Genomic DNA, 13061 nt, shown 5'->3' on the forward strand with positions numbered 1-13061 from the left:
ATGGCAAATCTATAGAGAAGAAATAAGTAAGCAGAGTTCCTGCTACACAGAAAGGTCCCAAGAGAGGGTCCCATCTGGATGCCCTGTACAGCGATTCACAAGGAGCTTCCAGGAAAAACTTTTGTGACTCTCCAGCTCACTGGACAGCCTGCAGGTCATATCAGTTCCCTGGCCCAGTCAGGGGCTCCATGTAACCTGCAGGAGCTCTGCACCCATCCTTGAGCTCCTCTGACGGGGCAGCCATTCCCAGGCACACCTTTCAGGTCCTGTCAGTCCACTGTGCATCTGTAGGTCTTCCCAGAAATAGGCCTGGATGTGCTGCCAAGGCGCGTGCGTGTACAGCTCGCCAAGGCCAAAGCATCTGTAGTGATCACACAGAGCGGTGCTCCTCCCTTTCTAACGGCATTCCAGAAGGCTTAGTGGCTGAACCCGTGTCCTAAGGCCGATGACATGGTGATATATGGGAGCCTTCAAGGACATCCACTAGAAGCAGCGGGCGGCTGCCCCACTGACAATGGAGACAATGGTGACAACGGCTTGTTCATCCTGGATGGTGGCCCCGGGTCCAGCTATTGTCTCCCAGCCCTCTTTTGTCTCTGCTGCCTGTGCTATTCTCTTTGGAAGCTAAGACTTCACATCACAAAACAATTGCTGGTTCACTTCAGTTCAAAAAGTGTCATTTAAATCATTCGCTAACAGCTCAAAACTTTGAATTTTAAAGTGTTGGTTGGATATTCTCACTTACTGAATGTACTAGGACAGAAATGATTTGTAAAATTCCCAGGCACTGTTTTACCCTCATTTTTCTCACTTAAATAAATGCACCTAAAAGAAAGCCATAGTCATAAATAACTGAGGCATTAGTAGTTTCAAACCCATACTTGAAACCTGAGGGAAATTTCTCAGTTAAAAGAAAAGGTATTAGGCAGGTATTAGGTGTAGGTATTAGGTATTAAGTGACTTAACCTGAAAGAGAACTAAATGGGGGAATGGCTTTGTTTTTAAATCATATTGGCCCCCTCCAGCAGATGAAACCTAACAACCTTACAAAAACACAAGGCAATGGCAGGGCACCAGTGTCTCACACTTGTAATCCTAGCTTCTCAGGAGGCTGAGATATGAGGACTGCAGTTCAAAGCCAGCCTGGGCACAAGAGATAAATCTGTGAGACGCTTATCTCCAATTAATCACAAGAAAACCAGAAGTGGCACTGTAGCTTAAGTAGTAGAGTGCTAGCCTTGAGCTGAAGAGCTCAGGGACAGTGCCCAGGCCCAGAGTTCTAGCCCCAGAACAGACCAAAAATAAATAAATAAATAAAACCACAACGCAAAGTGGGCAAGCAGGACAGATAGGCCATCTACTCCCAAGAAGACCTTACCTTGGTCTGTTTAAAATTCAATTTATGGAAGGGCCCTCTTCCATTGTTGGCAGAAGTAGGAAGATCAAGTTTCTAGGACTGATAGGGCAAAATCTAGAGATCCTGTCTAGAAAAAAGAAACAAAAGCAAAAATGGGCTGGAGGTAAGGCATTAAATGATAAGAATTTGCCTGATAAGTTGTGAGCCCCTGAGTTCAAATCCTAATACCTTCAACAAATTCCAAACTATAAAGTATATTGTTCTATTTTTATCAGATGGTTTTGTCCGAATGGAAAGACAATCAGTGGGGCAAATCCTAATACCTTCAACAAATTCCAAACTATAAAGTATATTGTTCTATTTTTATCAGATGGTTTTGTCTGAATGGAAAGACAATCAGTGGGGCTGTTCCTCTAAAGACATGAACTCACCCAAACAACAAGGGCTAGCAACAAGAATGCAACGCTCCACTAAGTGCACTTCATTATCATAATTGAACATATTTGATTCTGACTGAATAGTTTGCAGTCCTAGTAAGCAAAGCTACTTTTTTTTTAATTTTATTTTTTTATTGTAATTAGTAAAAGGGTTACATGATATTTGCCAGATAGAAGGTGCATTAATTCACATACATTGATACCCTTTCACATGTCTTGGTACCCGTTTCCCTCCCCCCCCACACCCCCACCCGCCTTGGTTTTCCCCCCTTCCCTATCAAATTTCAAATATCCAAATACAAATAAATTCAATATATCAGATAACAAAGTGAGATACTATACCAATATGAGATAACCAAGGGACAGCAAAGGAGATGAGAGACAACATAGTACATTAAGGACAAGAATCATTCATTATATGGCTTTTGTTTCACTATCCTGGAGGTCCTTTCAATTAGCTTCACATTATATGGCCTTATGTATCAAGATTTTGCTCTATTGCAAATCTCTGCTAGTAGAGCCCAAGGTTTCTACTGATTATGACGAATGAGGGAAACCATTGAGCCTAAGTTCCTTTGAGTCTGGCTTACTTCACTTAATATGATTTTTTCTAAGTCTTTCCATTTCCTAACAAATGGGGCGATGTCGTTCTTTCTGACAGCAGCATAGAATTCCATTGTGTACAAATACCACAACTTGTTGATCCACTCATCAACTGAGGGACATCTAGGTTGGTTCCATATCTTTGCTATGGTGAATAGTGCTGCAATGAACATTGTTGTGCTAGTGGGTTTAGTATGTCCTTGTTTCTGGGTGGCATAATTCTCAAAACAGCTTGGTACTGGCACAGGAACAGGCCTGAAGACCAATGGAATAGAACTGAGGACCCAGATATTAAACCACAGACCTATGGCCACCTAATCTTTGACAAGGGAGCCAAAAAAATAGAATGGAAGAAAGACAGCCTCTTCAACAAGTTGTGCTGGCAGAACTGGTTAAGCACCTGCAGAAAACTAAAGCTGGATCCTTCTTTGTCACCTTGCAGTAGAATTAACTCCAAATGGATCAAAGACCTGGAGGTAAAAGCTGACACACTGAAAACTTTACAGGAAGGAATAGGAGATACATTAGGCCTCCTTGGCACAGGTCGAAACTTTCTTAATAAGGACCAAGAATCACAACAAATCAGAGAAAGGCTGGATAAGTGGGGACTGCATTAAACTGCAGAGCTTTTGTATGGCAAAGGACATAGCTACTAAACTAATCAGGAAGCCTACAAAGTGGGAGAAGATCTTCACCAACCAAACAACGGACAAAGGCCTCATATCTAAAATATATCAACAACTCAAAAAATTGAATCACTCCAAAACTAACCTCCAAAGTAACAACCATCCCATTAAAAAATGGGCCAAAGACTTAAAGAGAGTCTTCTCTGAAGAAGAAACAAAAATGGCCTATAGACACATGAAGAAATGCTCAACATCTCTGGTCATACAAGAAATGCAAATCAAAACAACTCTAAGATTCCACCTCACTCCAGCTAGAATGGCCAGGATCAGGAAAACGAATGACAACAGATGCTGGAGGGGATGTGGCCAGGAGGGATCACTACTACACTGTTGGTGGGAGTGCAAACTCGTTCAACCACTATGGAAAGCAGTGTGGCAGTGCCTCAAAAGGCTAAACATAGAACTCCCCTATGACCCAGCAAAGCTACTTTTAGCAATTTTTATGACTCTAATAAAGAAAATACATACCTATAGGGAAGACAATCAAATTCTCTTACCCTTTCATAAATGGAGTTGAACAAGTCTTAACTTTATGAAAGGTATAGTAGTAAGTCTAAAGTCACTTCTTTGTTTCAAAATGAAATCACAGAACTCACCCATCACTACCTTTGATAACCATTCAATACACTGAGATTAGTCTCTGTATATGGGCAAAATAATCGATAGCATGGGTGTTTGTTCTACTTCATTATCTCTACTTACATCTCTTTATCTTAGATGAGCCCAGCTGACAGGGGAGGATACAAAGGAGCCAGGATCTGAGCTTGGTGATGCACTTTACAAACAGTGGCATCTCAGGATGGTGGGCTACTACCTGGAGGTCTAAGACCAGGATGTAGCATCATCTGAGCAGCATGTGCCTGGGGTCATTGTCCCTGATGTCCAGGTGCTCATAGGCTGCAGATTGACAGCTTCCCCTGATATGGGCATCAGAGACTTAACTTCGCAGCATCCTCCAGGCTTTTCAGTGACATATGCATGTGCTTAACCTAATCCCTCCCTTGTGTCCTCACCGACTCCAGAGACCATGCCCACTGAATACTCGCCATATTTTCTTTCCATCCCTTGCAATTCTCACAATAATTCCCCTAGACAAATATTCTTGTCTTCGTTCTGCAAATGAGGGAAAGGAGACTTGGAGACATTAATTGACTTGTCAATATAATGCCATTCGGTTTGGTGGCATTTTGAATCTCTTTTTGTTAGCCACAGCCCCCCCCCTTTTTTTTTGCACATGGCCTCATAAGCACCCACTGTACCTGATAGCTTTATATTTAAGCGGTGTCTTTTTCTCCAACTAACATACTTGGGAAATTTAAAGTTAAATTAATAATAACTCTGACTGTGCTAATGAAATCCTGACTTTAGAAGTCAAGTCAAAGGAAGAATGGCATTATTTAAGTTCCCCTAAAATGAGAAGCAAGTGTGTTCAAGTCTTTCCCATCACCACTTTTATGTTGACTTACAACGTCTTCCTTTCCTTAGAAAATTATGAAGAAAAACAAACCCTTTCATTTTTAACACAGTGATAAATATCATACTGGGCTATAAGATTGTCAATTTGGCAATGAAAGCGTAATCAAAGGTTTATAGAGGATTCAGAATGATTTTATCTTGGTCATTAATAATTGCATTTATTTAATACTACATTTCTTTTTTCTTGCAGGCAGATAAGCTTGAAAGACCTCAGTAAAGCAAGTAACTGTTTTTCTGTGTGTGGGTCATGGGGTTGAACTCAGCGTGGGGGCTGTCCCTGAGCTCTTCAGCTCAAGGCTCCCTACCCTGGAGCCAAGCCACACTTTCCATTCTCTAGAGGTTATTTGGAGATAAGAGTCTCAGGTCCTTTTGTGCCCTGGCTGGCTTTGAATCTTGATCCTCAGATCTCAGCCTCCTGAGTAGGTAGGATGACAGGCTATTGTTATTTTTTTAAACAGAGAGTCACAGCTGTGGGGAGAGGACTGGACTGGGGGATTTCAGGACTGGCCCTATCTTATGCCTGTGCAAAGTCTAGAAATTCTCTAGCTCTCTAAGGCCTCACTTTTCTCCTACGGCTTTATAAGGCAAAAGGAGAGTACTAGTCTCCACTTTGGAAACTGGGGTGTGCCTTGTGGACTGACCTGGGACAGGTCACACATTGTTTGTGCTGGAATAGATTCTACAAGGCATAATCAAACAAGTACTTACTGTACACACAGGTGCGTTGCGCTTCCTGGAGGGCTTTTGCAATACAGACATAGTCTTGGATCACAGCCCTCACTAAGAGGATTCATCTTTGCAGAAGATAAACAGGAGTGAGTGTGTGTGTGTGTGTGTGTGTGTGTGTGTGTGCGTGTTAAACTAGAACTTGGCTGGACCCTTGTGGCTACTGTCTGTAACCCTAGCTACTCAGAAGGCTGAGATTTGATGATTGTAGTTTGAAGCCAGCTTGGGTTTCCAGCATTTTACTTTTGGAATGCTGGTGTTGGAAGCTGTGGGGAGGGGGCAGGGATGGATGGATGGATGGCTTCCTCCTGATAGAGCCAGTCAACATTGACTGGGCAGGCTGGCAGAGTGGCATGCCAGTTTAAAATCTGAGTCTTCTCTTTCGATGCATGACAGATAGGACTACTGTGAGAATAAAATGTGCCAAAGTATCTAAAGTAAATAGATCTTGTTTATTCTAGACACTTAAAGCAATACGAAGTTTGCCCCGCTTCCCCCTTAAAAATCCAGGGCAAAATAGTTACTTACTGAGCCGAGCGCCGTGGCTCATGCCTGTAATCCTGCCTACTCAGGAGGCTGTGATCTGAGCATCAAAATTCAAAGCCAGCCTGGGCACAAAAGGACCTGAGACTCTTATCTCCAATTAACCTCCAGAAAAGATGAGAAGTGGGGCTTGGCTCCAGGGTAGCCTTGAGCTGAAGAGCCCAGGGACAGAGCCCAGGCTGAGTTCAAGCCCCATGACCCACAAAATAATAATAATAATAATAATAATAATAATAATAATAAACACAAGCCAGGTGCCAGTGGCTCAGGTCTATAATCCTAGCTACTCAGGAGGCTGGATTTGAGGATCTCAGTTTAAAGCCAGCCCAGGCATAAAAAGTTTGTGAGGTTCTTGTCTCCAGTTAAGCACCAGAAAACCAGAAGTGGTGCTGTGGCTCAAAAGTGCTAGAGTGCTAGCCTTGAACTGAATTGCTCAGGGACAGTGAGCAGGCCCAGAGTTTAAGCCCCCCCCACCAACAAAGTAATAATAATACAGAGATAGTGAGTGCTGGTGGCTCATGCCTGTAATCCTAGCTATTCAGAAAGCTGAGATCTGATGATCACCATTCAAAGCCAGACCGAGCAGGAAAGTCTGTGATACTTTTAATCTTTAGTAAACTACCAAAAGAAGACAGTAGAACTGCAGCCCAAGTGCTAAAGCACTAGCCTTGAGCAAAAGAAGCTCAGGGACAATACCCGGGCCTGCAAGTACCAAGACCTGCAAAAACACACACACACACAAAAACAAAAAACCACCACCACCAACACCAGCAACAAAAAATAGAGACAACCGGACCTAAAATACTTTTTTTAAAGGAAGACAGGGAGAAGGGAAAGGAAGAAAGATGTAAAGGAGAAGGGGAGGAAAGGAAGAAGGGAAAGAAAGAGGGGAGGAGTATGAAAGGAAAAGTTGGATATGTTTATTTTCTAACAAAAAAAGTTAAAGTAGAAAACCTAGAGAGATTTCACTCTGCTTTTCTAATTACACATGATTTTTTCAAGTTCAGAGCCCTCAAGCAAAAAGTCAGCTGTGTCTTGATGAAATAAAACCAGGACTCCCCTTGCCGCAGGCTTCAGGCAGTATTTATGGGCCTTCTTGCCCTCTCCTGGGAGTTGCCTGAGAGCCCAGGTCCATCTGATTGAGCACTTTGAACTCAAGGTTCAAAGTCCCCAGAAGACTCAGTGGGGAGACTAGAAAATCACTTATTAGCATGGATTCATTGCCTTTGTGACTTAATCCATAGACTTACTTTGCTTTGCTATCCATAATGAAATGTGTATTCTACTTCTAGAGCCCTGAGGACACCAAGGTCTTTCAAACAAAGGAGCCCATCTGTTGGCTAGATTCAGACACAGGAGGCATCTATTGGCAAATTGTTGCTGGAAGTTTCTTATCTATGAAGTACAGGTGACTCAAACCACATTCAAGGTCATCCTAGGTTACAAGATATCTTAGGAACCTCTCTAAATAGCCCCCCAGCTCTTGGGATCTCATCTGCATAGCCCTGATTTGTCATGTTTCTTAGACTTCAGATACCTGTGAAAATATGTGACCTCATCCAACAAAAAATGCACATTTATTTGATGACGTATAAATATATCATAAGGCAAGTGCATAGGTATTGGTACTGGGGCCTGGCACCTGCGTGGCTTGCTTGATCATGCTTGATGCAATACCACTTGAGCAGTGCCTCTAGCCTGATTTTTTATTGTTTAATTGCAGATAGAGTGTCTGGGACTTTTCTGCCTGGCCTGGTATTGAGTCTTGATCCTCTAATCTTGGTCCTCTGAGCAGCTAAGATTATTGGCACTTGGCCTAACCCCTCCCCCTTTTGTTTTGGCCAGACCTGGGGCTTAAACTCAGGGCCTAAGTACTACCCTAGGGCTTTCTCAAGGATAGAGCTCTACCACTTAAGCCACATCACTGCTTCTGGCGTTTTCTATGTATGTGGTACTGAGGAATTGAACCTAGGTCTTCATGCATGCTAGGCAAGTATTCTACCACTAGGACAAACTCCCAGCCCCTAGATAGGCTCATTTTTATGGACTTTTTTTCTTGTAAGCTTGATATATATTTTTTCTCATAAGCTCTCTATATATTTATTTTGTCAGTTGTGTGCCTTGAACTCAGGGCTTGGATGCTGGCCCTGAGCCTTTTTGTGCTCATGGCTAGGGCTCAACCATTTAAGCCACAGTATCACTTCTGGGTTTGTTGTTGTTGTTTTCCCAGTCCTAGGCTTGAACTCAGGGCTTTCTCAAGGCTAGGGCCCTGCTATTTGAGCCACAGCAACACTTCTGCCTTTTTCTATGTATGTGGTACCGAGGAATCAAACCTGGGCCTTTGTGCATGCTATGCAAGCACTTTGCCATTAGGCCAAATTCCTGGCCCTCCCTCTCTCTCCCTCTCTCTCCCTCTTTCTCTCTCTTTCTCTCTCTCTCTCACTCTCCCTCTCTCTCAGTAGGGAAAACAAGATGATTGCCATTAGGCCAAACTCCTGGACCCAGTTCCAATTCTTTCTGTGTATGTGATACACAGAACCCAAGAGTTCATGTATGCTAGACAAGCATTCTACCACTAGGCCATGCTCTCGACCCCCACTTCTGGTTTTGAGGGGCTAGTTAGAGACAGGAATTTCATGGGGACTTTTATGCCCAGACTAGCCTTAAACTGGGATCCTCAGAGCTAATCCTTACTAGGATTATAGGCATGAGCCACCAGTGCCCAATATATATTCATTCTTTCTTTGTTTGTTTCTTTTTTCGCCAGTCCTGGGCTTGAGCTCAGAGCCTAAGCACAGTCCTTAGGGTTTTTCTCAACACTAGAGCTCTACTACTTGAGCATCAGCACCACTTTTGGCTTTTTCTTTTTTCTATGTATATGGTACCAAGGAATCGAACCTGGGTCTTTGTGCATGCTAGGCAAGCACTCTACCATTAGGCCAAATTCCTGGCCCTCCCTCTCTCTCCCTCTCTCTCCCTCTTTTTCTCTCTCTCCCTTTCCCTCTCTCTCTCAATGGGGAAAACCCACCCCTCCCAAATAGAGGTGTTACAGTTACATTTATAATATGTTCTACCTCAATATTTTGAGATAGGATCTTGCAACTAAATAACCCATACTGGTCTAAAAACTGGAAAAGATATCAGTGGGGAAAATGTTTTCTCCATTGAGAGAGAGAGGGAGAAAGAGGGAGGGTGGGGAGTTTGGCCTAATGGTAGAGTGCTTGCCTAGCATGCACGAAGACCCAGGATCGATTCCTCGATATGTGGATACATAGAGAAAAAAAAAAGAGCCAAAAGTGGTGCGGAGGCTCAAGTGGTAGAGCTCTAGTGTTGAGAAAAAAAACCCAAGGACAGTGCTCAGGCCCTGAACTCAAGCCCGGACTGGCAAAAATAAATAAATAGAATAATGTGTGTGTGTGTGTGTGTGTGTGTGTGTGTGTGTGTGTGTGTGTGTGTGTGTGTACATATATGCCTCATAATATCCCAGTCAAGATGTATAGGACCAAGATGAACAATTATCTGAGAATATAGTTTGCTTCTAATGGTTTGATACTTGAAGAATGATGAACCTAGAACTTGTTCTAAGAATCACCCCCAAATTTGGAGTAAGATTCTCATCAAGGTAATTAGTACGATAAGGATTATGGGATTTCTACGACTATTGATAACTATGGTTTAATTGTTCTCTGAGTCAGAACAACCCATTGTATGGAAACAGGCTTCTTATTTATCTGTTATGTTGGGCCAAGAGTATACAATTTTGGCTTGTTAGGTCATTTAGACATTGATAGAACAAAATTTATACTAACAAAACATTTTCCCAAATCCTGACAAACGCTCCAAAACCGCATAGTATTATATTGAATTCCCTATCATCCAAAGTCACTCACTATTGTGTTGTTTTCGTTTAATATAGGTCCTTGGAGTGGACAAAGGTAAATGGTTTCCATTCATTTTCTTGCTCTGCTGTAACTAGAATAAGGTCTGCTACTAGATTTGTTGCATTAGTCGCTCTGTGAAGAGATGGTTTTGAGGCCTTGGCAGTATGAATGTGTGCATACATGTGCGCTCACTGAGCCAGAGTCCATTCAAAAGTCCTTGGGCCTAAACAGGGCTATTTAAATCAGGGCTGGACAAGTGGTCTTTCTTCATCCACAAGCTTCTAGTCAAAAGTAGTCACACTGTCCTGAAATGCCATGTTCTCATTCCGTCTATCTAGTTGTCCATTTGTCTATCTCTATGTGTATATCTTTATATATATATATATATATACACACACATATATATCATAGATAAGGGTTGAAACAGAAGTAATGCAACTTGAACAAAAACTACATAGTGAGATGGTAACATATCTCAGAAATTGTAAGAGAGAGAAGAGATGGAGGAAGGACAGGGCAGGGGAATATCCTTATCAAATCAAGATGTGACAGTGAGGTCCGAGTCTGTGGTCATCCTTAGTGTGACAACCAAAATTAAGACACAAATGTCAGGGTCTTGAAAAATGCTCCCTTAGCTTTATCATGTACGATCGCAACTGTGCCAACGCTGAGTGGCAGTTCCTACCATGATGTGATTATAAGCCCTGGGTCATTCTGGAGGACTGGTTACCATCTATCAATGATGGAAGAGGACTGAAAGGCAATGACACCAATGGCATACACAATCACTACACAACTCCAGGCTCTGGGCCCAGAAGAGTTATTCCAGATCATCCAGGGAACAGCACTGGGCAAGTGTGTCCCCGGAGCTAACTTGCTGGTAACTACTGCTCCACATCAGAACCCTGGAAACTCACCTGCCTCCTCACAGAACAGTGTCAGCATGCAGGGAACTGGTGCCCGCACAGGCCAGCCCTAGCCCCAGCTCCTGCATAATCCAGCGCAGTGCTTTGGTTTAGGGGCCTGATCAAGAGCTCGGCTCAGAGGTCATCTCTCAGAAGGCCTTATGTAGCCTCACATGTACTCAACCCTGTACCCTAAAGCAGAACTTTCTCTTTGTTTCCATACCTCCTGTGCTCTCTGAAATGTTCACATTGGTCTGGTTGCATGCTTATTTGCTGTCTCCTTCCACTGGGATGTAAGACATATACCTGGGTTCTCTTGTCTAACTCCAGATTTGGACAAGAATCCTTGTTTCACTGAAGGTGTTCAATGAGATGCTATGGATGAATGGATGTATAAAAAGAAGGGAATAAAAACAACACTTTCTAAACTCTTGAATGACCTTTAAGATACCTTCCACTCAGAGAGTCTATATTTCTGAGAAATTCAATAATGTATGTTCCACACTGTACACATTTGGTGCAAGATATATAGCATCCTCTTACCGGAGCCAATGTCCCTGGAGCTAGGGAAGCTGGAGGAACCATAGTTTCTAACCAGAGATTGATTATTTAGATGAAGTGATAGGTAGCCATTACAGTGGGTTTTTAATGGTCCACAATCATTTTCAATACCCATGACTGAATTGTAGCCTATCTTTCAGTTTCTCATCATCCGACAAGGCTAGAAGCATCTTACCCTTCACAGAGCAATCTGAGGAGTGAAGCTGCTGTTGCCAGGTAAGGAACCAGGATTCTTCATGGGTCCCCACTCAGGTAGGCCACAAGCCATCGTGGATGGTGACTTCTGTGAAACAGAAGAAATCTTGATCCTTGGTCTCTGGAGCCCAGTGAGAGTTCCCAAGAGAAACCTGTGGATCTGAGCTTTGATAGAATCTACTGCTGTTCTTCCTGCACTTTCTAAGTCACTGGATGGTAGATAAGTATGGAGTCTTTGAAGAACTGAATATCAACTGGAAAGGATTAACTGAACTGGATACTAATCTACCTCAGAGGAAGAGTTCTTAGTTCCCAGCTATACTCGTCTGGTGACAACAACAAAGCTGAACGTGGCTCTTGAACATTGTAAATTATTGAGCACCAGGAATGTCTGATTAAATACTTGTCTAATCTGGTTATTATAATGCCTGCCAACCCAACTGAGGAACTGAAGAAGCAATAGTCCCCAGAAACTCCTGGCTTCCAACATTAGGGCTATGGGAGCCTCACCGCCCAACTCTGACCAATCAGTCTGACCTTGGCTTATGTCACACAGTCCTCACTGTGCTCTACAGCTTCATCCGGGGCTCTCCAGCAACCATGCTATCCTTACCAGAGTCTTTCCAAATCCTGTCCATCTGTCTGAACCCTTCTTTCCACCCCACACCACATTACTATGTGGAAAACTCTGAACCCAGCACGTAGTCCTTACCCACTGCCCAGATGTGGGGGGAAGGGAGGCAGGGGGAAGAGAAGTGTACCAAGAAAGCAAGATCTTGGTGGTTCACATCTGTAATCCTAGCTACTCAAGAGGCTACGATCTGAGGATCCTTGTTTGAAGCCAGCCTGGACAGACCAATCCAAGAAAGTCTTATCTCTAAATAGTCAACAACAATAGCAAAACAAAACCAGAAAAATCTGGAAATGAAGGTGTGACTTCAGTGGTAAAGTACCAATCAGTCTTGAGCTAAAAAGCTAAGCAATAGTATGAAGCCCTGAGTTCAATCCCCATGAGAGGGGTGAGGGGAGGGAGGGAGAGAGGGAAGGAAGGAAGGAGGGAGGGAGGGAGGGAAGGAAGGAAGGAGGGAGGGGGGGAGGGAGAGACTTCTAGGGAGGCTGTCTTTTACCACTAAAGTCAAGTCTAATTCCATGAATTACAGCTTCCCCTGGTGTCTTCCCATAACTGAAACAGTGTCTTTCATTTACCCAATTTTAACTGGGAATGTATCGTGTTTGTGGGGGAACAGAACTGTGGTTAGAAGGTGATCTTCTGGAGTCAGACTGTGGAAGGCCAAAGCCAGTGAGCAAGGACTGGGCCATGTCACTCACAGATGTGTGTCAGAGCCAGACAAGTAACAACAGACAGAAAATGTCAGCTCCCATCCAACTTGCAGGCCCTGTACAATGGGTGGAGAGCCATATGGACCTGATTCCCTTCTCCTCACTCATTTTCCTGCTTTTGCACCTTCAGTATCTTCATTCTTGCTCTTTTCCATCTATTGCTTTTTGGCTCTTTATTAAAGTCCCAAACTGATGCCCTCTAAAATACCCTTTCTTAAAATAACTTTCTAAAAGAAAAAACAAATCCACCGGATTGTATTTTACCAGCAGTAGTTGTTTAATGTGTTTCTCACTTCTTTGTATTTGTCTGTTGTATCTATTCAACAAGGACTCCTCCTTTTAGTTCCTCT

At 43.1% G+C, this 13061-nt stretch overlaps 1 long non-coding RNA gene across 3 annotated transcripts in view; it reads right to left on the reverse strand.

Annotated features, from left to right (window-relative positions):
- Positions 1 to 1432: 1432 nt before the first annotated feature.
- Positions 1433 to 13061, reverse strand: part of LOC150055973 (uncharacterized) — a 40959-nt gene continuing 29330 nt past the window's right edge. For all 3 annotated transcript variants that reach the window (XR_016537496.1, XR_016537495.1, XR_016537494.1), the window contains exon 4: positions 1433 to 1484. This is a non-coding gene — a long non-coding RNA (uncharacterized LOC150055973). The remainder of the gene's footprint in view (positions 1485 to 13061) is intronic.

This window comes from Megascapheus bottae, chromosome 13 (genome assembly GCF_031878675.1).
Source record: "Megascapheus bottae isolate mThoBot1 chromosome 13, mThoBot2.hap1, whole genome shotgun sequence".
NCBI lineage: Eukaryota > Metazoa > Chordata > Mammalia > Rodentia > Geomyidae > Megascapheus > Megascapheus bottae.